Source organism: Hyla sarda, unplaced genomic scaffold (assembly GCF_029499605.1).
Source record: "Hyla sarda isolate aHylSar1 unplaced genomic scaffold, aHylSar1.hap1 scaffold_2420, whole genome shotgun sequence".
NCBI classification, from domain to species: Eukaryota; Metazoa; Chordata; class Amphibia; order Anura; family Hylidae; genus Hyla; species Hyla sarda.
In genome coordinates, this window is record NW_026609106.1 from 27,128 (window position 1) to 41,195 (window position 14,068).

The 14,068-nt window shown below is 46.2% G+C and overlaps 6 non-coding genes across 6 annotated transcripts; all 6 read right to left on the bottom strand.

The window, feature by feature from the left end:
• Positions 1–763: 763 nt before the first annotated feature.
• Positions 764–954, bottom strand: LOC130323041 (U2 spliceosomal RNA). Its single transcript, XR_008868426.1, has one exon. It is a non-coding gene; the product is annotated as a U2 spliceosomal RNA (small nuclear RNA).
• A 2,096-nt stretch (positions 955–3,050) lies between these two features.
• Positions 3,051–3,241, bottom strand: LOC130323042 (U2 spliceosomal RNA). Its single transcript, XR_008868427.1, has one exon. It is a non-coding gene; the product is annotated as a U2 spliceosomal RNA (small nuclear RNA).
• A 2,094-nt stretch (positions 3,242–5,335) lies between these two features.
• On the bottom strand, positions 5,336–5,526 carry LOC130323043 (U2 spliceosomal RNA). Its single transcript, XR_008868428.1, has one exon. It is a non-coding gene; the product is annotated as a U2 spliceosomal RNA (small nuclear RNA).
• A 2,089-nt stretch (positions 5,527–7,615) lies between these two features.
• Positions 7,616–7,806, bottom strand: LOC130323045 (U2 spliceosomal RNA). The gene has a single exon (XR_008868430.1). It is a non-coding gene; the product is annotated as a U2 spliceosomal RNA (small nuclear RNA).
• Positions 7,807–9,918: 2,112 nt separating this feature from the next.
• On the bottom strand, positions 9,919–10,109 carry LOC130323046 (U2 spliceosomal RNA). Its single transcript, XR_008868431.1, has one exon. It is a non-coding gene; the product is annotated as a U2 spliceosomal RNA (small nuclear RNA).
• A 2,090-nt stretch (positions 10,110–12,199) lies between these two features.
• On the bottom strand, positions 12,200–12,390 carry LOC130323047 (U2 spliceosomal RNA). Its single transcript, XR_008868432.1, has one exon. It is a non-coding gene; the product is annotated as a U2 spliceosomal RNA (small nuclear RNA).
• Positions 12,391–14,068: the final 1,678 nt, after the last annotated feature.

The following is a 14,068-nucleotide window of genomic DNA, read 5'->3' on the forward strand; positions in this document are numbered from 1 at the left end:
GTCCATGTTGGAGCAGGTTTAGATACAGTCTAAAGCATAGATCTCAAAGTCTGTGCACAGAATTTAGCAAGGGCCTCGCACCTTCTGATGCATCAGGTAGGTGCACAATAGCATAGCCTAACCCTCTGTACTTTGGTCTATATTGATGCGGGACATAGACAGCCAGCTGATGACCAATCCATTAGTGCAATGGATGGCTGGAAGCATTTGTCTTTGCCTTTGCAATACCACAGAAGCAATGCATGGTCAATGTACAGCAATGACACACCTGTGTGAACAGCCAGGAGACCCCCCCCCCCCCCCCCCATGTTATGTTACATAGTTACATAGTTAGTACGGTCGAAAAAAGACATATGTCCATCACGTTCAACCAGGGAATTAAGGGGTAGGGGTGTGGCGCGATATTGGGGAAGGGATGAGATTTTATATTTCTTCATAAGCATTAATCTTATTTTGTCAATTAGGAACATTCAGCACCCACCCGCTATCAAGGCAGCTGCCTATCATGTCATGCCCTACCTGCACAGGTGTGCTGGCTACTCAAATGATCCAATTAAGGAGGCCATTTAGTCAGCAGCAGCAGAAGTCCTGTGCCTGGACGCTCCAACAGGGGCCAGACACAAGCAGAAGCAGCAGAAGCAGCAGCAGCACCACCTTTTGTTTTTTGGCTGCAGCAGCAGCAAGGCCCACAGGGCTGGCTAGCTGGCTAGCCAGCAAGCAGGTAGCAATGAAAGTAGGAATCTTTCTTTTTAACCCTGTAAGGGGGTGGTGCACTGTACCCGAAGATACTGCCATATCGGGTCAATGCATAGGGCGACGGAAGCAAGCTTCGAAATCGGCCCCCGTTCTCAAAAATCCATTTAATATATGGTCCCCAGATAGGGGACGTATCAGATATTAAACTGATAAGAACAGATACTACACTTGATCTTAGCCAAAAGGCCGAGAAGCGATAACCGTGAAAGGGGCGGGCCCAACAAGGTCCCCTTCATGGGCACTATCACTGCTTGCTGTCAGGGAGGCTGCCAGACAATTTTCCATGCACACTCTGGGCTGGGGGGCAGTCAACCACCAGTACACACAGCAGAACCTAAACCCATACCATTATTGCTAAGCAGCAAGACAGGGGCCCATTGCACTCCCACGGGGCCTTTTTAAATGCAATCCATAACCCGGATTTGCCAGGAACCCTTCTTACTCCTCCTACTTGCATGTGACACTGGGCTTAGGATCTGCATAGGAAACACACACACAAGCACACACCTACCTTTGTTGCCTGCAGATGCCTCCTTGGCTGTCCCCAAACGGTATCAAACCAACACCCACGGGAAGCTGTAAGCATAGAGGACATGCCTGCACCCCATTGGACTTACCTGTGTGGGTTAAATCCGGGTTATTTGACAACCTATGGCGGTGATGGTTCTGCTCAGGCAGAGCAGTGCTGATGCTCCTCATAAAGCTGTCGCTGCTGTGAAGGTTCTAGGTGACATCACAAATCCCTATGGTTACATACACAACAAAGCTGGGTTGTTGTTGTTTACACTCTGCAAGGCCTGTGGAAGTGAGTGACATCATAGCACTGTAGTTCTGAGGGTTCAAGATGGATGCAACAATCTCCTGTTGCTTCTATGAAGGCCGTAATAGACGACATCACCAAACAGCTCCATAGTCACATACACAGCAAAGGAGAGATGTTGTTTACACCTAGTGATGTCAGTGGTATTGAGTGACATCACAGCACAGTGCTAAGGCTCCTGGGCCTGGACACAGCAGCGGCTGCAATATCTCAACGGAGAATACGTTTATATCTATGTGTGTGTGTGCGCATATATATATATATATATATATATATATATATATATATATATATATTCTCCGCCGAAATCACTTTTAAACCCATTTCCACCTTTTTTTCCCTTCTCTTCCTCTTACTTTTTTTTCACGTTTTTTTACGTTTTTCTCCTTTTCGCCTCTTTTCTGGGCGTATTATTCTTCTTTTTCTTCTTTTTTTTCGTCTAATGCATACCCCATCAGTGCAGCAATGCTTATTCAATACCGCCAGCAGATGGAGACACTGGGGGATAATTTTCTAAGGATTTATACTGATTTTTCCTGTCTGAATTTGTCGCACAGAAAGTTGCAGGCCAAATATGTGTGACATTTCTGCGACTTTAGCTTCTAGAGCATTTTTACAACATTATACATAGGTGCTGAATACATAAAAAGCGACTGTTCAGCGACAGACAAGTCGCATCGGCTGAAAGTAGGCCAGAATGTCAGTCCATGTTGGAGCAGGTTTAGATACAGTCTAAAGCATAGATCTCAAAGTCTGTGCACAGCAGAATTTAGCAAGGGCCTCGCACCTTCTGATGCATCAGGTAGGTGCACAATAGCATAGCCTAACCCTCTGTACTTTGGTCTATATTGATGCGGGACATAGACAGCCAGCTGATGACCAATCCATTAGTGCAATGGATGGCTGGAAGCATTTGTCTTTGCCTTTGCAATACCACAGAAGCAATGCATGGTCAATGTACAGCAATGACACACCTGTGTGAACAGCCAGGAGACCCCCCCCCCCCCCCCCATGTTATGTTACATAGTTACATAGTTAGTACGGTCGAAAAAAGACATATGTCCATCACGTTCAACCAGGGAATTAAGGGGTAGGGGTGTGGCGCGATATTGGGGAAGGGATGAGATTTTATATTTCTTCATAAGCATTAATCTTATTTTGTCAATTAGGAACATTCAGCACCCACCCGCTATCAAGGCAGCTGCCTATCATGTCATGCCCTACCTGCACAGGTGTGCTGGCTACTCAAATGATCCAATTAAGGAGGCCATTTAGTCAGCAGAAGCAGAAGTCCTGTGCCTGGACGCTCCAACAGGGGCCAGACACAAGCAGAAGCAGAAGCAGCAGAAGCAGCAGCAGCACCACCTTTTGTTTTTTGGCTGCAGCAGCAGCAAGGCCCACAGGGCTGGCTAGCTGGCTAGCCAGCAAGCAGGTAGCAATGAAAGTAGGAATCTTTCTTTTTAACCCTGTAAGGGGGTGGTGCACTGTACCCGAAGATACTGCCATATCGGGTCAATGCATAGGGCGACGGAAGCAAGCTTCGAAATCGGCCCCCGTTCTCAAAAATCCATTTAATATATGGTCCCCAGATAGGGGACGTATCAGATATTAAACTGATAAGAACAGATACTACACTTGATCTTAGCCAAAAGGCCGAGAAGCGATAACCGTGAAAGGGGCGGGCCCAACAAGGTCCCCTTCATGGGCACTATCACTGCTTGCTGTCAGGGAGGCTGCCAGACAATTTTCCATGCACACTCTGGGCTGGGGGGCAGTCAACCACCAGTACACACAGCAGAACCTAAACCCATACCATTATTGCTAAGCAGCAAGACAGGGGCCCATTGCACTCCCACGGGGCCTTTTTAAATGCAATCCATAACCCGGATTTGCCAGGAACCCTTCTTACTCCTCCTACTTGCATGTGACACTGGGCTTAGGATCTGCATAGGAAACACACACACAAGCACACACCTACCTTTGTTGCCTGCAGATGCCTCCTTGGCTGTCCCCAAACGGTATCAAACCAACACCCACGGGAAGCTGTAAGCATAGAGGACATGCCTGCACCCCATTGGACTTACCTGTGTGGGTTAAATCCGGGTTATTTGACAACCTATGGCGGTGATGGTTCTGCTCAGGCAGAGCAGTGCTGATGCTCCTCATAAAGCTGTCGCTGCTGTGAAGGTTCTAGGTGACATCACAAATCCCTATGGTTACATACACAACAAAGCTGGGTTGTTGTTGTTTACACTCTGCAAGGCCTGTGGAAGTGAGTGACATCATAGCACTGTAGTTCTGAGGGTTCAAGATGGATGCAACAATCTCCTGTTGCTTCTATGAAGGCCGTAATAGACGACATCACCAAACAGCTCCATAGTCACATACACAGCAAAGGAGAGATGTTGTTTACACCTAGTGATGTCAGTGGTATTGAGTGACATCACAGCACAGTGCTAAGGCTCCTGGGCCTGGACACAGCAGCGGCTGCAATATCTCAACGGAGAATACGTTTATATCTATGTGTGTGTGTGCGCATATATATATATATATATATATATATATATATATATATATATATTTCTCCGCCGAAATCACTTTTAAACCCATTTCCACCTTTTTTTCCCTTCTCTTCCTCTTACTTTTTCTTCACGTTTTTTTACGTTTTTCTCCTTTTCGCCTCTTTTCTGGGCGTATTATTCTTCTTTTTCTTCTTTTTTTTCGTCTAATGCATACCCCATCAGTGCAGCAATGCTTATTCAATACCGCCAGCAGATGGAGACACTGGGGGATAATTTTCTAAGGATTTATACTGATTTTTCCTGTCTGAATTTGTCGCACAGAAAGTTGCAGGCCAAATATGTGTGACATTTCTGCGACTTTAGCTTCTAGAGCATTTTTACAACATTATACATAGGTGCTGAATACATAAAAAGCGACTGTTCAGCGACAGACAAGTCGCATCGGCTGAAAGTAGGCCAGAATGTCAGTCCATGTTGGAGCAGGTTTAGATACAGTCTAAAGCATAGATCTCAAAGTCTGTGCACAGAATTTAGCAAGGGCCTCGCACCTTCTGATGCATCAGGTAGGTGCACAATAGCATAGCCTAACCCTCTGTACTTTGGTCTATATTGATGCGGGACATAGACAGCCAGCTGATGACCAATCCATTAGTGCAATGGATGGCTGGAAGCATTTGTCTTTGCCTTTGCAATACCACAGAAGCAATGCATGGTCAATGTACAGCAATGACACACCTGTGTGAACAGCCAGGAGACCCCCCCCCCCCCCCCCCCATGTTATGTTACATAGTTACATAGTTAGTACGGTCGAAAAAAGACATATGTCCATCACGTTCAACCAGGGAATTAAGGGGTAGGGGTGTGGCGCGATATTGGGGAAGGGATGAGATTTTATATTTCTTCATAAGCATTAATCTTATTTTGTCAATTAGGAACATTCAGCACCCACCCGCTATCAAGGCAGCTGCCTATCATGTCATGCCCTACCTGCACAGGTGTGCTGGCTACTCAAATGATCCAATTAAGGAGGCCATTTAGTCAGCAGCAGCAGAAGTCCTGTGCCTGGACGCTCCAACAGGGGCCAGACACAAGCAGAAGCAGAAGCAGCAGAAGCAGCAGCAGCACCACCTTTTGTTTTTTGGCTGCAGCAGCAGCAAGGCCCACAGGGCTGGCTAGCTGGCTAGCCAGCAAGCAGGTAGCAATGAAAGTAGGAATCTTTCTTTTTAACCCTGTAAGGGGGTGGTGCACTGTACCCGAAGATACTGCCATATCGGGTCAATGCATAGGGCGACGGAAGCAAGCTTCGAAATCGGCCCCCGTTCTCAAAAATCCATTTAATATATGGTCCCCAGATAGGGGACGTATCAGATATTAAACTGATAAGAACAGATACTACACTTGATCTTAGCCAAAAGGCCGAGAAGCGATAACCGTGAAAGGGGCGGGCCCAACAAGGTCCCCTTCATGGGCACTATCACTGCTTGCTGTCAGGGAGGCTGCCAGACAATTTTCCATGCACACTCTGGGCTGGGGGGCAGTCAACCACCAGTACACACAGCAGAACCTAAACCCATACCATTATTGCTAAGCAGCAAGACAGGGGCCCATTGCACTCCCACGGGGCCTTTTTAAATGCAATCCATAACCCGGATTTGCCAGGAACCCTTCTTACTCCTCCTACTTGCATGTGACACTGGGCTTAGGATCTGCATAGGAAACACACACACAAGCACACACCTACCTTTGTTGCCTGCAGATGCCTCCTTGGCTGTCCCCAAACGGTATCAAACCAACACCCACGGGAAGCTGTAAGCATAGAGGACATGCCTGCACCCCATTGGACTTACCTGTGTGGGTTAAATCCGGGTTATTTGACAACCTATGGCGGTGATGGTTCTGCTCAGGCAGAGCAGTGCTGATGCTCCTCATAAAGCTGTCGCTGCTGTGAAGGTTCTAGGTGACATCACAAATCCCTATGGTTACATACACAACAAAGCTGGGTTGTTGTTGTTTACACTCTGCAAGGCCTGTGGAAGTGAGTGACATCATAGCACTGTAGTTCTGAGGGTTCAAGATGGATGCAACAATCTCCTGTTGCTTCTATGAAGGCCGTAATAGACGACATCACCAAACAGCTCCATAGTCACATACACAGCAAAGGAGAGATGTTGTTTACACCTAGTGATGTCAGTGGTATTGAGTGACATCACAGCACAGTGCTAAGGCTCCTGGGCCTGGACACAGCAGCGGCTGCAATATCTCAACGGAGAATACGTTTATATCTATGTGTGTGTGTGCGCATATATATATATATATATATATATATATATATATATATATATTTCTCCGCCGAAATCACTTTTAAACCCATTTCCACCTTTTTTTCCCTTCTCTTCCTCTTACTTTTTTTTTCACGTTTTTTTACGTTTTTCTCCTTTTCGCCTCTTTTCTGGGCGTATTATTCTTCTTTTTCTTCTTTTTTTTCGTCTAATGCATACCCCATCAGTGCAGCAATGCTTATTCAATACCGCCAGCAGATGGAGACACTGGGGGATAATTTTCTAAGGATTTATACTGATTTTTCCTGTCTGAATTTGTCGCACAGAAAGTTGCAGGCCAAATATGTGTGACATTTCTGCGACTTTAGCTTCTAGAGCATTTTTACAACATTATACATAGGTGCTGAATACATAAAAAGCGACTGTTCAGCGACAGACAAGTCGCATCGGCTGAAAGTAGGCCAGAATGTCAGTCCATGTTGGAGCAGGTTTAGATACAGTCTAAAGCATAGATCTCAAAGTCTGTGCACAGAATTTAGCAAGGGCCTCGCACCTTCTGATGCATCAGGTAGGTGCACAATAGCATAGCCTAACCCTCTGTACTTTGGTCTATATTGATGCGGGACATAGACAGCCAGCTGATGACCAATCCATTAGTGCAATGGATGGCTGGAAGCATTTGTCTTTGCCTTTGCAATACCACAGAAGCAATGCATGGTCAATGTACAGCAATGACACACCTGTGTGAACAGCCAGGAGACCCCCCCCCCCCCCCATGTTATGTTACATAGTTACATAGTTAGTACGGTCGAAAAAAGACATATGTCCATCACGTTCAACCAGGGAATTAAGGGGTAGGGGTGTGGCGCGATATTGGGGAAGGGATGAGATTTTATATTTCTTCATAAGCATTAATCTTATTTTGTCAATTAGGAACATTCAGCACCCACCCGCTATCAAGGCAGCTGCCTATCATGTCATGCCCTACCTGCACAGGTGTGCTGGCTACTCAAATGATCCAATTAAGGAGGCCATTTAGTCAGCAGCAGCAGAAGTCCTGTGCCTGGACGCTCCAACAGGGGCCAGACACAAGCAGAAGCAGAAGCAGCAGAAGCAGCAGCAGCACCACCTTTTGTTTTTTGGCTGCAGCAGCAGCAAGGCCCACAGGGCTGGCTAGCTGGCTAGCCAGCAAGCAGGTAGCAATGAAAGTAGGAATCTTTCTTTTTAACCCTGTAAGGGGGTGGTGCACTGTACCCGAAGATACTGCCATATCGGGTCAATGCATAGGGCGACGGAAGCAAGCTTCGAAATCGGCCCCCGTTCTCAAAAATCCATTTAATATATGGTCCCCAGATAGGGGACGTATCAGATATTAAACTGATAAGAACAGATACTACACTTGATCTTAGCCAAAAGGCCGAGAAGCGATAACCGTGAAAGGGGCGGGCCCAACAAGGTCCCCTTCATGGGCACTATCACTGCTTGCTGTCAGGGAGGCTGCCAGACAATTTTCCATGCACACTCTGGGCTGGGGGGCAGTCAACCACCAGTACACACAGCAGAACCTAAACCCATACCATTATTGCTAAGCAGCAAGACAGGGGCCCATTGCACTCCCACGGGGCCTTTTTAAATGCAATCCATAACCCGGATTTGCCAGGAACCCTTCTTACTCCTCCTACTTGCATGTGACACTGGGCTTAGGATCTGCATAGGAAACACACACACAAGCACACACCTACCTTTGTTGCCTGCAGATGCCTCCTTGGCTGTCCCCAAACGGTATCAAACCAACACCCACGGGAAGCTGTAAGCATAGAGGACATGCCTGCACCCCATTGGACTTACCTGTGTGGGTTAAATCCGGGTTATTTGACAACCTATGGCGGTGATGGTTCTGCTCAGGCAGAGCAGTGCTGATGCTCCTCATAAAGCTGTCGCTGCTGTGAAGGTTCTAGGTGACATCACAAATCCCTATGGTTACATACACAACAAAGCTGGGTTGTTGTTGTTTACACTCTGCAAGGCCTGTGGAAGTGAGTGACATCATAGCACTGTAGTTCTGAGGGTTCAAGATGGATGCAACAATCTCCTGTTGCTTCTATGAAGGCCGTAATACCGTAATAGACGACATCACCAAACAGCTCCATAGTCACATACACAGCAAAGGAGAGATGTTGTTTACACCTAGTGATGTCAGTGGTATTGAGTGACATCACAGCACAGTGCTAAGGCTCCTGGGCCTGGACACAGCAGCGGCTGCAATATCTCAACGGAGAATACGTTTATATCTATGTGTGTGTGTGCGCATATATATATATATATATATATATATATATATATATATATATATATATATATTTCTCCGCCGAAATCACTTTTAAACCCATTTCCACCTTTTTTTCCCTTCTCTTCCTCTTACTTTTTTTTCAACGTTTTTTTACGTTTTTCTCCTTTTCGCCTCTTTTCTGGGCGTATTATTCTTCTTTTTCTTCTTTTTTTTCGTCTAATGCATACCCCATCAGTGCAGCAATGCTTATTCAATACCGCCAGCAGATGGAGACACTGGGGGATAATTTTCTAAGGATTTATACTGATTTTTCCTGTCTGAATTTGTCGCACAGAAAGTTGCAGGGCCAAATATGTGTGACATTTCTGCGACTTTAGCTTCTAGAGCATTTTTACAACATTATACATAGGTGCTGAATACATAAAAAGCGACTGTTCAGCGACAGACAAGTCGCATCGGCTGAAAGTAGGCCAGAATGTCAGTCCATGTTGGAGCAGGTTTAGATACAGTCTAAAGCATAGATCTCAAAGTCTGTGCACAGAATTTAGCAAGGGCCTCGCACCTTCTGATGCATCAGGTAGGTGCACAATAGCATAGCCTAACCCTCTGTACTTTGGTCTATATTGATGCGGGACATAGACAGCCAGCTGATGACCAATCCATTAGTGCAATGGATGGCTGGAAGCATTTGTCTTTGCCTTTGCAATACCACAGAAGCAATGCATGGTCAATGTACAGCAATGACACACCTGTGTGAACAGCCAGGAGACCCCCCCCCCCCCCCCCATGTTATGTTACATAGTTACATAGTTAGTACGGTCGAAAAAAGACATATGTCCATCACGTTCAACCAGGGAATTAAGGGGTAGGGGTGTGGCGCGATATTGGGGAAGGGATGAGATTTTATATTTCTTCATAAGCATTAATCTTATTTTGTCAATTAGGAACATTCAGCACCCACCCGCTATCAAGGCAGCTGCCTATCATGTCATGCCCCTACCTGCACAGGTGTGCTGGCTACTCAAATGATCCAATTAAGGAGGCCATTTAGTCAGCAGCAGCAGAAGTCCTGTGCCTGGACGCTCCAACAGGGGCCAGACACAAGCAGAAGCAAGAAGCAGCAGAAGCAGCAGCAGCACCACCTTTTGTTTTTTGGCTGCAGCAGCAGCAAGGCCCACAGGGCTGGCTAGCTGGCTAGCCAGCAAGCAGGTAGCAATGAAAGTAGGAATCTTTCTTTTTAACCCTGTAAGGGGGTGGTGCACTGTACCCGAAGATACTGCCATATCGGGTCAATGCATAGGGCGACGGAAGCAAGCTTCGAAATCGGCCCCCGTTCTCAAAAATCCATTTAATATATGGTCCCCAGATAGGGGACGTATCAGATATTAAACTGATAAGAACAGATACTACACTTGATCTTAGCCAAAAGGCCGAGAAGCGATAACCGTGAAAGGGGCGGGCCCAACAAGGTCCCCTTCATGGGCACTATCACTGCTTGCTGTCAGGGAGGCTGCCAGACAATTTTCCATGCACACTCTGGGCTGGGGGGCAGTCAACCACCAGTACACACAGCAGAACCTAAACCCATACCATTATTGCTAAGCAGCAAGACAGGGGCCCATTGCACTCCCACGGGGCCTTTTTAAATGCAATCCATAACCCGGATTTGCCAGGAACCCTTCTTACTCCTCCTACTTGCATGTGACACTGGGCTTAGGATCTGCATAGGAAACACACACACAAGCACACACCTACCTTTGTTGCCTGCAGATGCCTCCTTGGCTGTCCCCAAACGGTATCAAACCAACACCCACGGGAAGCTGTAAGCATAGAGGACATGCCTGCACCCCATTGGACTTACCTGTGTGGGTTAAATCCGGGTTATTTGACAACCTATGGCGGTGATGGTTCTGCTCAGGCAGAGCAGTGCTGATGCTCCTCATAAAGCTGTCGCTGCTGTGAAGGTTCTAGGTGACATCACAAATCCCTATGGTTACATACACAACAAAGCTGGGTTGTTGTTGTTTACACTCTGCAAGGCCTGTGGAAGTGAGTGACATCATAGCACTGTAGTTCTGAGGGTTCAAGATGGATGCAACAATCTCCTGTTGCTTCTATGAAGGCCGTAATAGACGACATCACCAAACAGCTCCATAGTCACATACACAGCAAAGGAGAGATGTTGTTTACACCTAGTGATGTCAGTGGTATTGAGTGACATCACAGCACAGTGCTAAGGCTCCTGGGCCTGGACACAGCAGCGGCTGCAATATCTCAACGGAGAATACGTTTATATCTATGTGTGTGTGTGCGCATATATATATATATATATATATATATATATATATATATATATATATATTTCTCCGCCGAAATCACTTTTAAACCCATTTCCACCTTTTTTTCCCTTCTCTTCCTCTTACTTTTTTTTCACGTTTTTTTACGTTTTTCTCCTTTTCGCCTCTTTTCTGGGCGTATTATTCTTCTTTTTCTTCTTTTTTTTCGTCTAATGCATACCCCATCAGTGCAGCAATGCTTATTCAATACCGCCAGCAGATGGAGACACTGGGGGATAATTTTCTAAGGATTTATACTGATTTTTCCTGTCTGAATTTGTCGCACAGAAAGTTGCAGGCCAAATATGTGTGACATTTCTGCGACTTTAGCTTCTAGAGCATTTTTACAACATTATACATAGGTGCTGAATACATAAAAAGCGACTGTTCAGCGACAGACAAGTCGCATCGGCTGAAAGTAGGCCAGAATGTCAGTCCATGTTGGAGCAGGTTTAGATACAGTCTAAAGCATAGATCTCAAAGTCTGTGCACAGAATTTAGCAAGGGCCTCGCACCTTCTGATGCATCAGGTAGGTGCACAATAGCATAGGCCTAACCCTCTGTACTTTGGTCTATATTGATGCGGGGACATAGACAGCCAGCTGATGACCAATCATTAGTGCAATGGATGGCTGGAAGCATTTGTCTTTGCCTTTGCAATACCACAGAAGCAATGCATGGTCAATGTACAGGCAATGACACACCTGTGTGAACAGCCAGGAGACCCCCCCCCCCCCCCCCCCATGTTATGTTACATAGTTACATAGTTAGTACGGTCGAAAAAAGACATATGTCCATCACGTTCAACCAGGGAATTAAGGGGTAGGGGTGTGGCGCGATATTGGGGAAGGGATGAGATTTTATATTTCTTCATAAGCATTAATCTTATTTTGTCAATTAGGAACATTCAGCACCCACCCGCTATCAAGGCAGCTGCCTATCATGTCATGCCCTACCTGCACAGGTGTGCTGGCTACTCAAATGATCCAATTAAGGAGGCCATTTAGTCAGCAGCAGCAGAAGTCCTGTGCCTGGACGCTCCAACAGGGGCCAGACACAAGCAGAAGCAGAAGCAGCAGCAGCACCACCTTTTGTTTTTTGGCTGCAGCAGCAGCAAGGCCCACAGGGCTGGCTAGCTGGCTAGCCAGCAAGCAGGTAGCAATGAAAGTAGGAATCTTCTTTTTAACCCTGTAAGGGGGTGGTGCACTGTACCCGAAGATACTGCCATATCGGGTCAATGCATAGGGCGACGGAAGCAAGCTTCGAAATCGGCCCCCGTTCTCAAAAATCCATTTAATATATGGTCCCCAGATAGGGGACGTATCAGATATTAAACTGATAAGAACAGATACTACACTTGATCTTAGCCAAAAGGCCGAGAAGCGATAACCGTGAAAGGGGCGGGCCCAACAAGGTCCCCTTCATGGGCACTATCACTGCTTGCTGTCAGGGAGGCTGCCAGACAATTTTCCATGCACACTCTGGGCTGGGGGGCAGTCAACCACCAGTACACACAGCAGAACCTAAACCCATACCATTATTGCTAAGCAGCAAGACAGGGGCCCATTGCACTCCCACGGGGCCTTTTTAAATGCAATCCATAACCCGGATTTGCCAGGAACCCTTCTTACTCCTCCTACTTGCATGTGACACTGGGCTTAGGATCTGCATAGGAAACACACACACAAGCACCACACCTACCTTTGTTGCCTGCAGATGCCTCCTTGGCTGTCCCAAACGGTATCAAACCAACACCCACGGGAAGCTGTAAGCATAGAGGACATGCCTGCACCCCATTGGACTTACCTGTGTGGGTTAAATCCGGGTTATTTGACAACCTATGGCGGTGATGGTTCTGCTCAGGCAGAGCAGTGCTGATGCTCCTCATAAGCTGTCGCTGCTGTGAAGGTTCTAGGTGACATCACAAATCCCTATGGTTACATACACAACAAAGCTGGGTTGTTGTTGTTTACACTCTGCAAGGCCTGTGGAAGTGAGTGACATCATAGCACTGTAGTTCTGAGGGTTCAAGATGGATGCAACAATCTCCTGTTGCTTCTATGAAGGCCGTAATAGACGACATCACCAAACAGCTCCATAGTCACATACACAGCAAAGGAGAGATGTTGTTTACACCTAGTGATGTCAGTGGTATTGAGTGACATCACAGCACAGTGCTAAGGCTCCTGGGCCTGGACACAGCAGCGGCTGCAATATCTCAACGGAGAATACGTTTATATCTATGTGTGTGTGTGCGCATATATATATATATATATATATATATATATATATATATATATATTTTCTCCGCCGAAATCACTTTTAAACCCATTTCCACCTTTTTTTCCCTTCTCTTCCTCTTACTTTTTTTTCACGTTTTTTTACGTTTTTCTCCTTTTCGCCTCTTTTCTGGGCGTATTATTCTTCTTTTTCTTCTTTTTTTTCGTCTAATGCATACCCCATCAGTGCAGCAATGCTTATTCAATACCGCCAGCAGATGGAGACACTGGGGGATAATTTTCTAAGGATTTATACTGATTTTTCCTGTCTGAATTTGTCGCACAGAAAGTTGCAGGCCAAATATGTGTGACATTTCTGCGACTTTAGCTTCTAGAGCATTTTTACAACATTATACATAGGTGCTGAATACATAAAAAGCGACTGTTCAGCGACAGACAAGTCGCATCGGCTGAAAGTAGGCCAGAATGTCAGTCCATGTTGGAGCAGGTTTAGATACAGTCTAAAGCATAGATCTCAAAGTCTGTGCACAGAATTTAGCAAGGGCCTCGCACCTTCTGATGCATCAGGTAGGTGCACAATAGCATAGCCTAACCCTCTGTACTTTGGTCTATATTGATGCGGGACATAGACAGCCAGCTGATGACCAATCCATTAGTGCAATGGATGGCTGGAAGCATTTGTCTTTGCCTTTGCAATACCACAGAAGCAATGCATGGTCAATGTACAGCAATGACACACCTGTGTGAACAGCCAGGAGACCCCCCCCCCCCCCCCCCATGTTATGTTACATAGTTACATAGTTAGTACGGTCGAAAAAAGACATA